Consider the following 14,321-nt stretch of genomic DNA (forward strand, 5'->3'; position numbering starts at 1 on the left):
GTATATATGTAAATATGTATGTAATATATATTTATATATATCAATATATATATATATGTATGTATATATATATATGTATATATATATATATATGTATGTATGTATGTATGTATGTATGTATAAATGTGTATATTTAGGCCGGGCTCAGGCTAAGTAAGGGCTAAGTCCGAGCCTGGCCTGAAAAATAAAAAAATAGCCCGACTTCTTGGGCCCAAACTCAACCCAAGGACTGAAAATCCAAGCTCAGCCTATATAAAATTTTGGACTGGACCAGTTCAGGCTTGGATTCGGCCCACCCAAATTGTACCCCTACTCAATGACCATTTGGTTTGTGGGCATAGAAATCTAGCCATTCCAAATTTAACTGTTCGGTTGGGTAGAATTGGAACCTCATTCTCATCCCTTATATAATGGCATTCCCCATGTAAGGGAATAGTCATTCTCTCCCCCTCCTTGGGAATGAAATCTCATTTCTAGTTTATTTCAATTCCTATTTTGAGTTTTATCTGAACCAAATGGAATATGGGGATAAACAATTCTGGTTCCAATTTTAATTCCGACTGTAAATCAAATGGACCCTCAATTTCTTTAGTCCATTTACGATGTCACTCACTCAAACCTAATCCGATCCAAACCAGATTTGGTTACAATTCACACCCTTTCAGAGATGTAAATAACCACATATCATCATGTCCTTAATAATAAAGACACACCTTTTGTGGCCAGCCAAAATGTTTAGGGAATAAGACTTGCGTTAACCCTCTCAACTCAAGTCTCACTGGGCCATGATTCCATTTCCATTCCAAGAATATGTGATATTCCCAAATCATCCAAGCCCAAGAAGGTCTCTCTGATGCCAATTCATTCCTGATGAAGGAAGATTTGGCCCGACTACGTAACCACTCAACACGTGGCAAAGGCAATAGCTCGGCACAAATAGCACGCCAAGGCGCGAGCTCCGAAAGGAGGAACCAGTGGTCCGAACTCCCGGCAAGGAGCCCGAACTCCTTGTAAGGAGCCCGAACTCTCCCTTAGGCCCCGAGCCTTACGAACACAAAGGGCAACAACCCAAACTGGCCTGCCTCATGGCAGTTCAGGCCGCACCTCTATCCGAACTCAAGACTTAACCTCGCACACCACTCTAGCACTTCGCCTCAAGGACACCGAACTGAACAAACCACACCGTACCTGACACCGAAGGAATCCGTATCCAGGGGCGGCGCACCTGACAGACTTGGGATCTGACGCTTGACAGTCGCACTCCAACGGCCACCTGCCACCGCCATCTCTAGTTACAGAGACGGCTCCGACAAAGAGCAGTGGCGGTTCTGTCCCAGCAGGGGTGATGACACCCGAACTGGTAGAAGCACAGAAGTAATCATACCCGACCTGACAGAAGCCTAGGAGTGAGTGCGCGAAGTGGTTATAAAAGGCTCTCTACCCCCCGAGGACAAGGTATGTGAACTTTGCGCCATCTGGTTTTATCTTGCCTTTGAGAGAATACTAACTTGAGCTTCGGAGCAATCTCACCGAGTTCCTCCCCGGAGACTCCCCACTTTCTTCTCTGTTTAAGGCCCCCTGTTGCTCCAGTCAGAGGCAAGGTCGTTGACAGCTAGGACCGACCGAATTGCGCACCATCAATTGGCGTCGTCTGTGGGAAACGCTTCTAAAAGCCTCCCTCTAAAACTCTCATAACCTCTTTTTTCCAAAAACCCCAACACTCATGGCTTCTTCCAACAATGCCGGACGTGACACGGAGATGAACACCACCAGGGAACAACTTCAAGTCCCTATGGTGTGCATCGGACAGTTCACCATCCCCCTTCCGGTGGATGGGATCCCCAGCTTGAATGCGCCACAAACAGTGGCGCCCGCAAACCTTCCTGCCATGAACGTCCCCTTTCCTTTCCCTGTCGAAACAACCTTTACTGAACCAACTGCTATCCCCCTGGCGACCAGCCAGAACCAGTTGGACGACCTGATGCAATGCATCTGGGCAATGCAAGCCCAAATGCAACAATTCCAGCAACATCAGCTCCAGCAGCACCAAGTACTGCACCACATCTCTCAGTATCACTATCAGCAGCAGTTCCCCCAACTGCCTCTGAACCAACCACTGCTTCCACCTCGGCACCCTGCTCCAAAGCCGGTTAAGCCCTCCCCTCAGGGTGGACGTCGTCACCGAGGAGAGGCTTCCCAACCTCAGAACCCCCACAAGAGCCAGGCCTCATCCCCGGGTCGAGGGGAAAGAAAAATCACCCCCGCCTCATGGCTCGCCGGCGGGTCGGGCACCTCGCCCGCCAAGTCAGTATCTCGGCACTCCAAGTCTGAGCTCCTGCTGATAGAGAATCGATTCAGCGTCCTAGCGGTAGACTACCAACAGCCCGGGCCCATCGAGCTCGGCAACACAGAGGCCAACAGCGCCAACATCAGGCCCACTCAGCAACGAAGGCGCCGGCGAAGTTGCCGAACTGCCACCCGTGTCCTGACCGAGCTCGGAGGAAAAGAAGAGACAAGCTCGGACGAGGTAAAAGTCACCCCGATTCTCTCAGTTCCTTCCCCCCTCGCATCGGAACTCCTGGCAGTCCCCATGCCCAGAGACTTCAAGCTCCCACCTTTGGACAAGTATGACGGGTCCCTCGACCCTAACGACTACGTCGATGCTTTCCAATCCCAAATGCACCTAACTAGGGACAGTGAATCATGCATGTGCGTGGCTTCACCACCACCTTCAGAGGGTGGCCCGCACTTGGTACAGGAACCTGGCCCTGGGTCGATAAGAAGCTGGACCCAGTTTGTGCAGGTCTTCACTGCGCACTTTGTCACCAGCAGGCGATGCCCCAGAACCGAGGAGAGCATCTTTGGAGTAGTCCAGAGGGAAGGAGAGTCCATCCGGGGCTATATCAAGCGATTCAATGACGCGTGCTTACAGATACCGCGACTGGACCCCGCGGTGCAGCTCGCGGCGGCTAAGAGAGGAGTAACCCACAAGGAGTTAAAATGGCACATGGTAGCTAACTAGCCCACGACCGTGGCCGAATTCCTCAAGCTCGCAGATAAGTTCATGAGAACAGAGGAAGAGATCAACCAAAGGACCGAAAGCGGGATCGAGAAAAGAAAGAGGGAAGGCGAGCCCTCCAACCCAGTCGACAAAAGAAAAAACTTGCCCCGGGAGCCGAAGCCGAGCCAGCCGTTCCGAGCTCCCTTAGCAGTTCGGACGGACTACACACCGTTAAACACGAGGCGGACCGAGATCTTGATGATGATCAAAGACGCCCCATACGTAAAATGGCCACCTCGCCTAAAGGGGAACCCAAACGAGAGAAATAAAAACTTGTACTGTAGTTTCCATAGAGATCACGGTTATAGTACTGAACAGTGTAATAATCTCCGGGACGAGATAGAGGGACTCATCCGTCGCGGATACTTGAGAAATTTTGTACAACACGATAATAGTAATAACAATAAGGCAGGTCGGCAAGGGGAGCACGACAGCCTCCGGAAGAGAGGCCAGTTCGAGGAACCATCCATGTGATAGTGGGAGGTTCGGTGGTAGCAGGTTGTACTTCGGCAGTGGCCCGGACGTCAGTTCGCGAAGCAGCTCGAGAAGACCAGAACCCTCCAAAGAGGCCGAAGATGGAAGAACCGATCTTCTTGACGGAAGACGATGCGTGAGGGTTCCACTACCCCCATGATGACGCACTTGTCATAAAACTAAGGATCAGCGACTTTGAGGTCAGGCGCGTACTTGTGGATTCGGGCAGCTCGGTAGACATCCTCTTCAAGTCGGCATTTAACCAACTACAGTTGCAGAGAAGCGAGCTGAAGCCCGCGAACACTCCTCTGGTGGGCTTCAGCGAAGAGGAAGTCAGGCCCCTCGGGAAAATAACAGTACCTGTGGAAGTCGGCACATGGCCTTGTGCAGTCAGACTCACCCACGTTTTCCTGGTGGTCGCGACCCCCTCCCCACACAATGCCATAATAGGGCGGCCAATTACGCATATCCTACGGGCAGTGGTCTCCACCTACTATTTGGCAATGAAGTTCCCTATAGATTTCGGTGTGGGGGTAGCGCAGGGCGACCAGCTTGAGTCTCGCAAGTGTTATGTTGCCGCCCTGAAGGGAAAAACCAAGGCGGCCGATGACCTTGAACTGGAGCGGCCTATGGAGCAAGGCGAGGAACGAGCTTCGCCCACAGAGGAAACGGTCGCAATCCCGACTTCGGCTACGAACCTAGCTCGCACGCTACAGATCGGTGCTTCCGTCAAGGAACCTCTACGAACCGAACTAGTGAATTTTTTACTTCAAAATTTAGATATTTTTGCATGGTCCGTGGCCGATATGCCCGGTATTGACCCCAGCCTTATAACTCACAAACTTAATACTAACCCTGTAGTCAGACCCATTAGACAGAGGAAACGCAACTTAGCCCCAGAGCGTTGGAGGGCGGTCAACGAGGAGGTCGGAAAGCTCCTCGCAGTTGACTTTAAAAGGGAAGTTCATTACCCGAGCTAGGTAGACAACCCAGTGCTGGTGAAAAAGGCAAACGGCAAGTGGCGCATGTGCGTCGACTACACCGACCTGAACCGAGCTTGCCCGAAAGATTGCTTCCCCCTCCCCAGGATTGACTGCCTAGTGGACGCGACCTCGGGACATGAGTTGCTAAGCTTCTTGGACGCCTACTCGGGCTACAACCAAATCAAGATGGACCAGTCCGATGAGGAAAAAACCAGCTTCATAACCGAGTTCGGCCTTTACTGCTACAAGGTCATGCCCTTCGGATTGAAAAATGCTGGGGTGACCTTCCAAAGACTTGTAAATAAGCTGTTCCGACCCTTAATTGGCACGAAAATAGAATGTTATGTAAACAACAGGAATTAATACAAGACTTAGATTATGTCTTCCAAATTCTGCGTCAATTTAGCATGAAACTAAACCCAAACAAGTGTGTCTTCGGTGTCACCTTGGGTAAGTTCCTAGGGTACATTGTCAACCGGCGCGGTATTGAGGCTAACCCGGACAAGATAAAGGCCATCCTAGACATGAAACCACCTAGAAAAGTAAAAGAGGTTCTGAGGCTAAACGGCCGCATAGCCGCTCTGAGCCGCTTCATGTCCAAATCGGCAGACCGCTGCCTGCCCTTCTTTAAAGCAATCAAAGGCAAAGGTTCGAATGGACCCGAGACTGCCAGCTCGTGTTCAACGAGCTAAAAAACTACCTCGCTAGTGTGGCGATCTTAGCCCGACCCGAGGAGGGCGAGGTCTTGGAACTATACCTCTCGGCAAGCGACGAGGTGGTCAATTCGGTACTAATAAAAGAAGTAGATCGGGTCCAACGACCCATCTATTATGTTAGTAAAATTTTCCAGGGAGCAAAGACAAGGTACCCGTAGAGAGAAAAGCAAGCATACGCACTGGTAATAGCAGTTCAGAAACTCCGCCCATATTTCCAGGCTCACACTGTCATCGTCTTGACTGACAAACCTTTGAGGCAAGTCTTACTCAAGCCCGAGGTTTCCGATCGGCTGACGAAGTGGGCCATCGAACTCAGCGAGTACGACCTCCAGTATAAGCCACAAACTGCTATTAAGGCCCAAGCCTTAGCAGATTTTATCGTCGAGTGCACGTTCAGCCTCGAAGTCCCCAGGCCGGTTGAGCCCGAGATCCCCAGTTCGGGTGAGCACGGAGCTCCCAAGCCAATAGAGTCTGAACCCCGTGAAGTAGCAGCCAGTGTGGCATCTCTCCTGGTTAGGACAAACGCGAACTGGGATGAGGAGCCCTGGATCCTTCACGTAGATGGCTCCTCAAACCAACAGGGCAGTGGGGCTGGAATAGTACTACACGGCCCAGGTGGCACGAAATTGGAATACGCACTACGCTTTGAGTTCGCGGCATCCAACAACGAGGCGGAGTATGAGGCACTGATAGCCGGACTGAACCTAGCGCAAAAAGTAAGGGCAAAACACATAGTTATTTGCAGCGATTCCCAGTTTGTAGTCAACTAGGTTACGGGCAAATACGAAGCACACGAGCTGACTATGATCGCCTACTTGGCAAAAGTAAAGGAGGCTCTGCTCAACTTCAAGTCACACTTCATCAGGAAAATACCGAGGTCAGAGAACACTGAGGCTGACGCCCTGTCCCGGTTAGCCAGCACGAGTCACAACACCATGAGAACCGTGTACATAGAGGACTTACCTCGGCCTAGCATTCTCGGTGGGGCAGAGGAGGTCGCTCCCGTCCTTGAAGCAGAGTCGAGCTTGATCGACCCACTCGCGAGCTTCTTGCTAGATGGAACCCTCCCTACGGACCGCAATGCAGCCAAGAGGGTGCAGCGCCAGGCAGCTAAATACGTCATAATAGACGAACGGCTGTACCGACGGTCCGACACGCTGCCCTACCTGCGTTGCTTGCGACCTACCGAAGCCGAGCTTGTACTCTGCGACACTCATGAAGGTCTGTGCGGCGGACACTTGGGAGGCAGGGCCCTCGCCCAAAAGGCACTTCGACAAGGGTACTACTGGCCAACGATGAAGGCAGAGGCTGTCGAGCTCGTCAGAAAGTGCGACAAGTGTCAGAAGCATGCCAATATCCACCATCAGCCTGCTACCGACCTCAAGTACCTCACCAGTCCATGGCCCTTTGCGCAATGGGGCATCAACCTCCTGGGGCCATTCCCACCAGCAATAGGTGGGAGGAAGTTCCTAGTGGTGGCGGTAGATTACTTCACAAAGTGGATAGAAGTTGAACCTCTGGCAACAGTTACAGCCCGAAACATATAGAACTTCTTTTAGAAGAACATAGTATGTCGCTTCGGGCTAGCTCGGGTACTGATCTCCGACAACGGCAAACAGTTCGAGGATATCAAGTTCCAAGAATGGTGCCAAGATATGGGAATTCGTCAGAACTTCACATCGGTCGCACACCCGCAAGCAAACGGTCAGACAGAAGTAATGAACAGAGCCATCCTCCGTGGACTGAAAGCACGACTAGACCGAGCTAAAGGGTTGTGGCCGAACGAGGTACCAAGTGTTCTATGGGCTCACTGAACTACGGAAAAAACCGCCACGGGAGAGACCCCCTTTAACCTCACCTAAGGCACTGAAGCGGTAATCCCGGCGGAGATTGAAATACCTACACTGCGACTAGAAGCATACGACGAGCAAACAAACGGAGATGAGTTACGTACCAACCTCGACCTACTGGACGAGGTAAGAGACCTCGCGTACATCCAGACCGCAGCTTACCAGCAAAAGGTAGCTCGGTACTACAATGCCAGAGTAAAGAAGCGAAGCTTCCACGTCGACGACCTGGTTCTCCGCAAGATCATGGCACCCAAACCCGGCGTGGGCAAACTTGGACCAAATTGGGAAGGGCCCTACAGAGTAAAGAGAGCGTTCGGGGGGGCATACGAGCTCGAAACCTTAGAGGGCAAACAAATACCCCGAGCGTGGAACGTCGTCAACTTAAGGCGATACTACCTATAGACCACCAAGCGAAGTGGACAAAGTCGCTACCAGAGGCTAAGTATTAACACCAAAATAGGCCGCGCGAGTACAGTAACCCGGGCAAAAAACAGATCGGGCATATGGTCAGTTCGGAAAAAAATGGTCAGTTCGGGAGAAAGAACAACCAACACTTAACCAAAAGAAAGTCATTCCATTTCAAAATAAGGGAGTGTACATTTTCAAAAAAAAAATGCCGAGCTCACAGGCCCGAAGGTACTTCTTCACCATTAGAAGGCACTTCAACGATACCTGAAGGTCCTGCCTCGCCCTTAGAATCCGGCTCACCATCAGCGGTGTCGGCCATCTCCTGAGTAATGCGCGAAGTGGATATTGCACTAATATCAAGCTCGGGGTATGTATTCCGGATCATCCACCGGCTTAGTTTAAAGCCCTTTCTGTACAAGTCCACCATTAGGTCATCAAAGCGCGGTGAGGCGATGTATTCATCGACGACTTTCTTCTTGGCATCCTCAATGCCTTGAGAGAAGATCCATGTCCTCTCCTTGATATCCTCTTGAAGGTATTCAACCTGATGCTGCAAATCCAGCCTCAGGTCCGCCATATGCTTCACCACAACTCCCATGGCCTCGACATCTCTCTAAGACCTCGCCTGCCTGGCCTGTGCAGCGCGAGCAGCCGCCTCAGCAACTCGGGAAGTCTCCTCGGTAGCACGGAAAGCCTCTTCGGCAGCTCGCGCTTGCCTCGAGCTCCTTTCCACTTGAGCCACCAAGGCATGGATAGAAGAATTCACCTACCAGAAGGAAAGAACAAATGATCAAAAGAACGACAGCAATAAAGATAGAAGCAAAAGAGTCCGACAAAAATCTGACTTACCACCATGGCATGAGTGGCAGCACGACAAACTACCTGGTTCAAAGGAAGCTCGGTCCATGCCGCGACCTCCTCAGGATAGATGGCCTCCCTACTCTTCTGAAGAGCGTGGTTCGGCGACAACACGCTCCTAAACTCGCCTTGGGCTCCCGAGCCTGAGGGCCCAGCTCGCGTGTAAGCAGACTCAGAGTAAGCGGGAGCCCCCGTGTAAGTAGCCTCGACATAAGGGGCCCCTGCCGCTTCATGTACTAGAGGGACCATCTCGGGCTCCCTGGGAGGATCCACAGATGGGCAGTCTGGTACCTTGGGCTCCGCGTCTCGGGGCAGCTCGGCACGAGTTCGTTTGGCGACTCGTTTCCTCCTCTTCATGCCGTGAAACAGGTGCCCACCACGAGTCCTCTCTAGGTCCATCACACCTGCAAAATGAGCTCGGCATCAAAAAAGAATGAAAGAACAAAGCAAAACAAAAGACAAACCCCTGAGTAAGGAACCTACCCGAACTCAGACTGGCCTCAATGAACTTGGCCTCTGACAGATAATGATAGCATTTTAGCCCAAGCCGTGCCCATTGCTGGAGGCCCTTTGCCGTCTCCTTATCAAGCGTAACACCGGCATCAGGGGCGGCCATCCCCCACCCGGTTTGAAACGGCCACCCCAATACACTTCGCACCCCGAAGTAGTCCCGCTTCCACACCGGGATCTTGTTGGGAAGTTTGTGTAAAAGCTTAAAACCTGGGCGAGGAGACAGGTAATACGCCCGCCTACGCCCGGGAAGGGGACCCGCTTACTTCTTAAGCATTAAAATGGAAGAGAAGATCTCCAGGTATAAAGGCAAGCCCTGTTCGCAAAATAGGGAGATTGTCCCCACCAAGTTACGAATGGAGTTCGGGTGAAGCTGGCCGACAGTAACGCTGAAGTGGTTCATGATCTCGACAAGGAGGGGGTGGAAAGGCAGGCGCAACCCCGCAGCGAGCTACTCCCGGAATATCACGATCTCATCAGGACCGTGTTCCCAAGGGAAACTGCCTGAAGGTATGAAGTAAGCGTACTCCTCAGGCAAGTTGAACTGGGTAATAAGGGATTGAAGCCCCTCAGGCGTCATGGTCGAGGGCCCAAACTTGTCTAACGTCCGACCTCGACGAGAGGTGGACGCCAAACTACCCGAGGCGACTCGGCCTACGGGTTCGAACACTTCCTCGAGTTCTACCTCAGGTTCACTAGGACTGTCGGGGGATGCAACTCGGTTCGTAGAACCTGCGTCCGACCCCCTTGAACTGTTTGAGCTATCCAAGCTCGACATTGGTAGGAGAAGAAGGATTCCAGGAAAGTACTCACTCGGAAAAAAGCAAACGGACTAACGCGAGCTAAAGGCTTTGAACGCGAGCTCAAGAAGCAAAACGCAGGATAATGACAGCGACTGGGGTCCCCCACTATTTATACCCACAGTAACCAAGAATCAACGGCTCAGATCAAAGCCAATCCAACGGCCCGCAGTCGCGCTGACCGCATGTCTCCTGAGACCGAGACGTGACTGGCCACATGTCCCTCGAAACTGAAAGCGCACGTCTCCTCACATTAAAGGCGGCAGCGTCGCATTTTTAAATTTGAAAAGACGCCCGCTGTCACGTCTCCCAACGGCGCGCTTTTTGAATTTTGAAATAAAGCGCGCGTTGTCACGTCTGTCAGAATTTATAGGCAGATTGGCGCGTTTCCCATCCTTTTTGGCGCTCGAGAAACCCGAAAAGATCCTGACGACGCGCACCTCGCGCTATCAGTCAACCAATTCGAAGTACAGGACAAATCCGCCCTTCACCTCGCGAACTCCCTGCACTAGGGCAAGACCCTTAGCGCGAGGAGTGGGGGGCAATTGATGAAGAAAAATTTGGCCTGACCACGTAACCACTCAACACGTGGCAAAGGCAACAGCTCGGCACAAACAGCACGCCAAGGTGTGAGCTTCGAAAGGAGGAACCAGCGGTCCGAACTCCCTGCAAGGAGCCCGAACTCCCCGTAAGGAGCCCGAGCTCTCCCTTAGGCCCCGAGCCTTACGAACACAAAGGGCAACAACCTGAACTGGCCTGCCTCATGGCAGTTCGGGCTGCACCTCTATCCGAACTCAAGACTTAACCTCGCACACCACTCTAGCACTTCGCCTCCAGGACACCGAACTGAACAAACAACACCGTACCTGACACCGAAGGAGTCCGTATCCAGGGGCGGCGCACCTAACTGACTTGGGATCTGACGCTTGACAGCCACACTCCAACGGCCACCTGCCACCGCCATCTCTAGTTACAGAGACGGCTCCGACAAAGAGCAATGGCGGTTCTGTCCCAGCAGAGGTGATGACACCCGAACTGGTAGAAGCACAGAAGTAATCATACCCGACCTGACAGAAGCCTAGGAGTGAGTGCGCGAAGTGGTTATAAAAGGCTCTCTACCCCCCGAGGACAAGGTATGTGAACTTTGCGCCATCTGGTTTTATCTTGCCTTTGAGAGAATACTAACTTGAGCTTCGGAGCAATCTCACCGAGTTCCTCCCCGGAGACTCCCCACTTTCTTCTCTGTTTAAGGCCCCCTGTTGCTCCAGTCAGAGGCAAAGTCGTTGACAGCTAGGACCGACCAAATTGCGCACCATCAATTCCCAACCTCAACAAGTCCAAATCATCTTATCGCACTCTCTTTGGTCTCTGCAACGTGAATTGATGAATTAAAAAAGATGAGATCAATGAACTGGATGTATTCGACCATTCTGGATTTGGTTACTCATAGAACAAGCAAGCATTCATATCTATTATGTCTTGTAAATGCTTCATCAGATGCAATAAGATATTCTTCTTTGTTTTTTAATCTTCCTTTTTTCGCTGGAAGAGAGTAACATCAAGTTTTAAGCTGTTACGCTATCAAATCTGTTGCATTAAGAATAAAGAAATTTAAGTCAATGGGTTCCAACGTTGTGGCTGTCTCTATTTGTACCACTGGGTGCAATGTACGGTTTCAAGTTGCCAAAGAACAACATCAACCTTCTAAATGGTTTTCAAAGCAGAATTATCAAAAACTGATGTAATTTTTTTGTCACCCTCCTCTTACCTTAATTCTTTTTTACATATTGTGGGAATTACATATTATTTCTTGTCGCAGTCATGAACATGTACAAATAAAAATAAAACAATAAAAATTAAAAATATGAAAGACTATTTAGATTTTGAATCCTTTTATTATATTTTTTAAATGTCTTAATTTATTAATTAGATTTAAATAGTAAAATATCTGAACAATTACTATTTTTAAGTATTAACCTTGTATAATACTAGTCTGTATCGTTCGACGCGCGGGCTTTGATAAACAATATGGAAACAAAAGGAGCCTCATAAATTAATTAAGGTAGAAAAGTAAATTAGGTTATTAATTAACTTAATATTTTTATTTTTTATAAACTCTTTTGTTATATAATTAATTTTTTGTTAATGTTGATACGTTTTTATTAAATTCATTAAGATATTTAAGTTAATTTAACTTAATTCATTTTAAATTGATTAAGTTAGTTAAGTTTAACTAAATGAGTTGATTAAATAAATTATGTCAATTAAAGTAAATTGATTGAGTTAGCTAAATTTAATTAATTAAGTTATTTAAGATATAAATTGTAATTAACTGATGGTGACTTAACATGTGTTTTGTTCTGTGGGTGTTTCATGATAGCCGTTTATTAAAACGTCGTCATATTATCGTTAAATCATCATTTTTTCTATCATATTTATCTATACGCATTAGTATTTACAAAAGTGGGTTTTGATTTATGTGTGCACTAATCATTGCGGGAAGCTTCATTTTAACATTTCCCCCAACGGTTAAGCATTCACTATTCCGTTGATGCAATGCTTAATGACGCCGAATTTTCATATACGATTTATTAAACACTTTTCTTAATTTTAAAGACAAATCAAATACAAACATTTATTTAATAAACGGAAACTATATCAAACACATACTTAGTTGGTGGGATCTTTGAGCCATTACAGTATAGGCTTGGGATCAAATCCCATTGCCAGGGTATGGGATGGGCTACCCCCATCGTGTAACCCCATAAAACAAAAAAAAAAAGTGTAATTAGATGGGAGTTTTTTATTAATAATTATAATTAATTATATAAAATTAATTTATGTTTACTTAAGTTAAATTATTTTTATAATAAAGATAAATGGAAATTAGCGAAGCTACTTTTGTAGATGAGTTGTTTTCAATAATTAAGTTAAACAAATAAATTATTAATGGAAATTAAATAATTGACAGTATTTATTAATAATTAACTTAAAGTTTTCATTCTGACTTATTGTTTCAGCAATAAAACGCATACATGTAATGGGTATTGCATTAAGTTGCTTGCGAAGTGACAGCACATCAAATCTTGTCATTGGGTGACATAATCATTCTACTAATTGATAAGAGCGGTTAAGTATAAAAAATGGGTCAAATTTGGCCCAAAACCTTCCCGTGTCCTTTACCTATTAACTTTATCATTTTATCTAGGGAAAATTCATGATCAGGGTCATGTAATTTGGTTGGAGTGACAATTTCGTCCCCAAATTTTAAAATGTAAAGAATTGTATGGATCGAAATTCAAAGGAATGACTATTCTGTCTTGTCTTTTAATGGAGTCAATCGCTTCATATATATACAATTACATCATGATCAAATTAGCAACTCTAAAAATTAGCAACTTCCTAAAATCATATTTTCCTAAAACTCTATCCACAATATTAGCAATTTTCTAAATACAATATTAGCAACTTCCTAAATAATATCTTTCTAAATATATATAGTATCTACAAAATCTCCATTATTAGCAACTTCCTAAATAATATCTTTTTAAATATATATAGTATTTACAATATCTCCATTATTCCCCCTCAAGTTGGAGCATGTAGGTCACGTATGCCCAACTTGCGAAGAAAAAAAATCGAACTATCGTCGCCCAAGTGCCTTGGTCAAAATATCTGCCAACTGATTATAAGTCCGTACATGAGCAGTCACAATAGTCCGGGCATGCAAGGCATCACAAACAAAGTGACAATCAACCTCTATATGTTTGGTGTGCTCATGAAACACCGGATTAGCCGCAATATACATAGTGACACGACTATCACAATGCAATTTAGGATGTTCCACCCCGAGATCACGACGGACACTCTTCAACCATTTCAATTCACACGTCGCAGCAGCCAGAGACTTGTACTCTGCTTCTACAGATGACCGTGAGACGGTATGTTGCTTCTTGGTTTTCCAGGAAACAGGAGACCATCCAAGCATTACAAAATATGCAGTCAAAGAGCGCCGTGTCAAAGGACAATTGGCCCAGTCAGAGTCACAATAAGCATATAATCTGAGATCACTGTTGACGCTTAACATGATTCCCTATCCTGGATTTCCTTTTAAGTGTCGGACCACCCGTAGAGCTGCATCACAATGTTTTTGTCGTGGTTGTTGCATAAATTGAGCCAATATATGCATAGAATAACAAATCTCAGGCCGTGTTATAGTAAGAAATTAATCTCCCTACCAGACGTCTATATTTTTCTGGGTCATCCAGTAACTTCCCGTCGGCCAGTGCGAGTCGATGATTTTGTTCCATGGGCAGATGGGCCGGTTTTGCCCCCAGCAGTCCTGTTTCAGAAATAATATCTAATGCATTTTTTCGTTGGCAGAGATAGATGCCCTCATCTCCTCTGGCGACTTCGATGCCAAGAAAATACTTTAGTGTTCCAAGATCCTTCATGTGAAAACACCGACTCAGATATTGTTTGAATTGATGTATCATCTCCCCATTGTTTCCTCCCACGACAAGATCGTCCACATACACCAAAACACATAGTGTAGCTCCGTTTTTATGGTAAGTGAATAAAGAATAGTCTGAATGTGATTGAGTAAAACCATACGTCTTTAACGCCGTACCTAATTTGGCAAACCAGTTTCTGAGTGCCTG

This window comes from Nelumbo nucifera, chromosome 4 (assembly GCF_055504915.1).
Source record: "Nelumbo nucifera cultivar China Antique chromosome 4, China Antique-T2T, whole genome shotgun sequence".
Taxonomy (NCBI): Eukaryota; Viridiplantae; Streptophyta; class Magnoliopsida; order Proteales; family Nelumbonaceae; genus Nelumbo; species Nelumbo nucifera.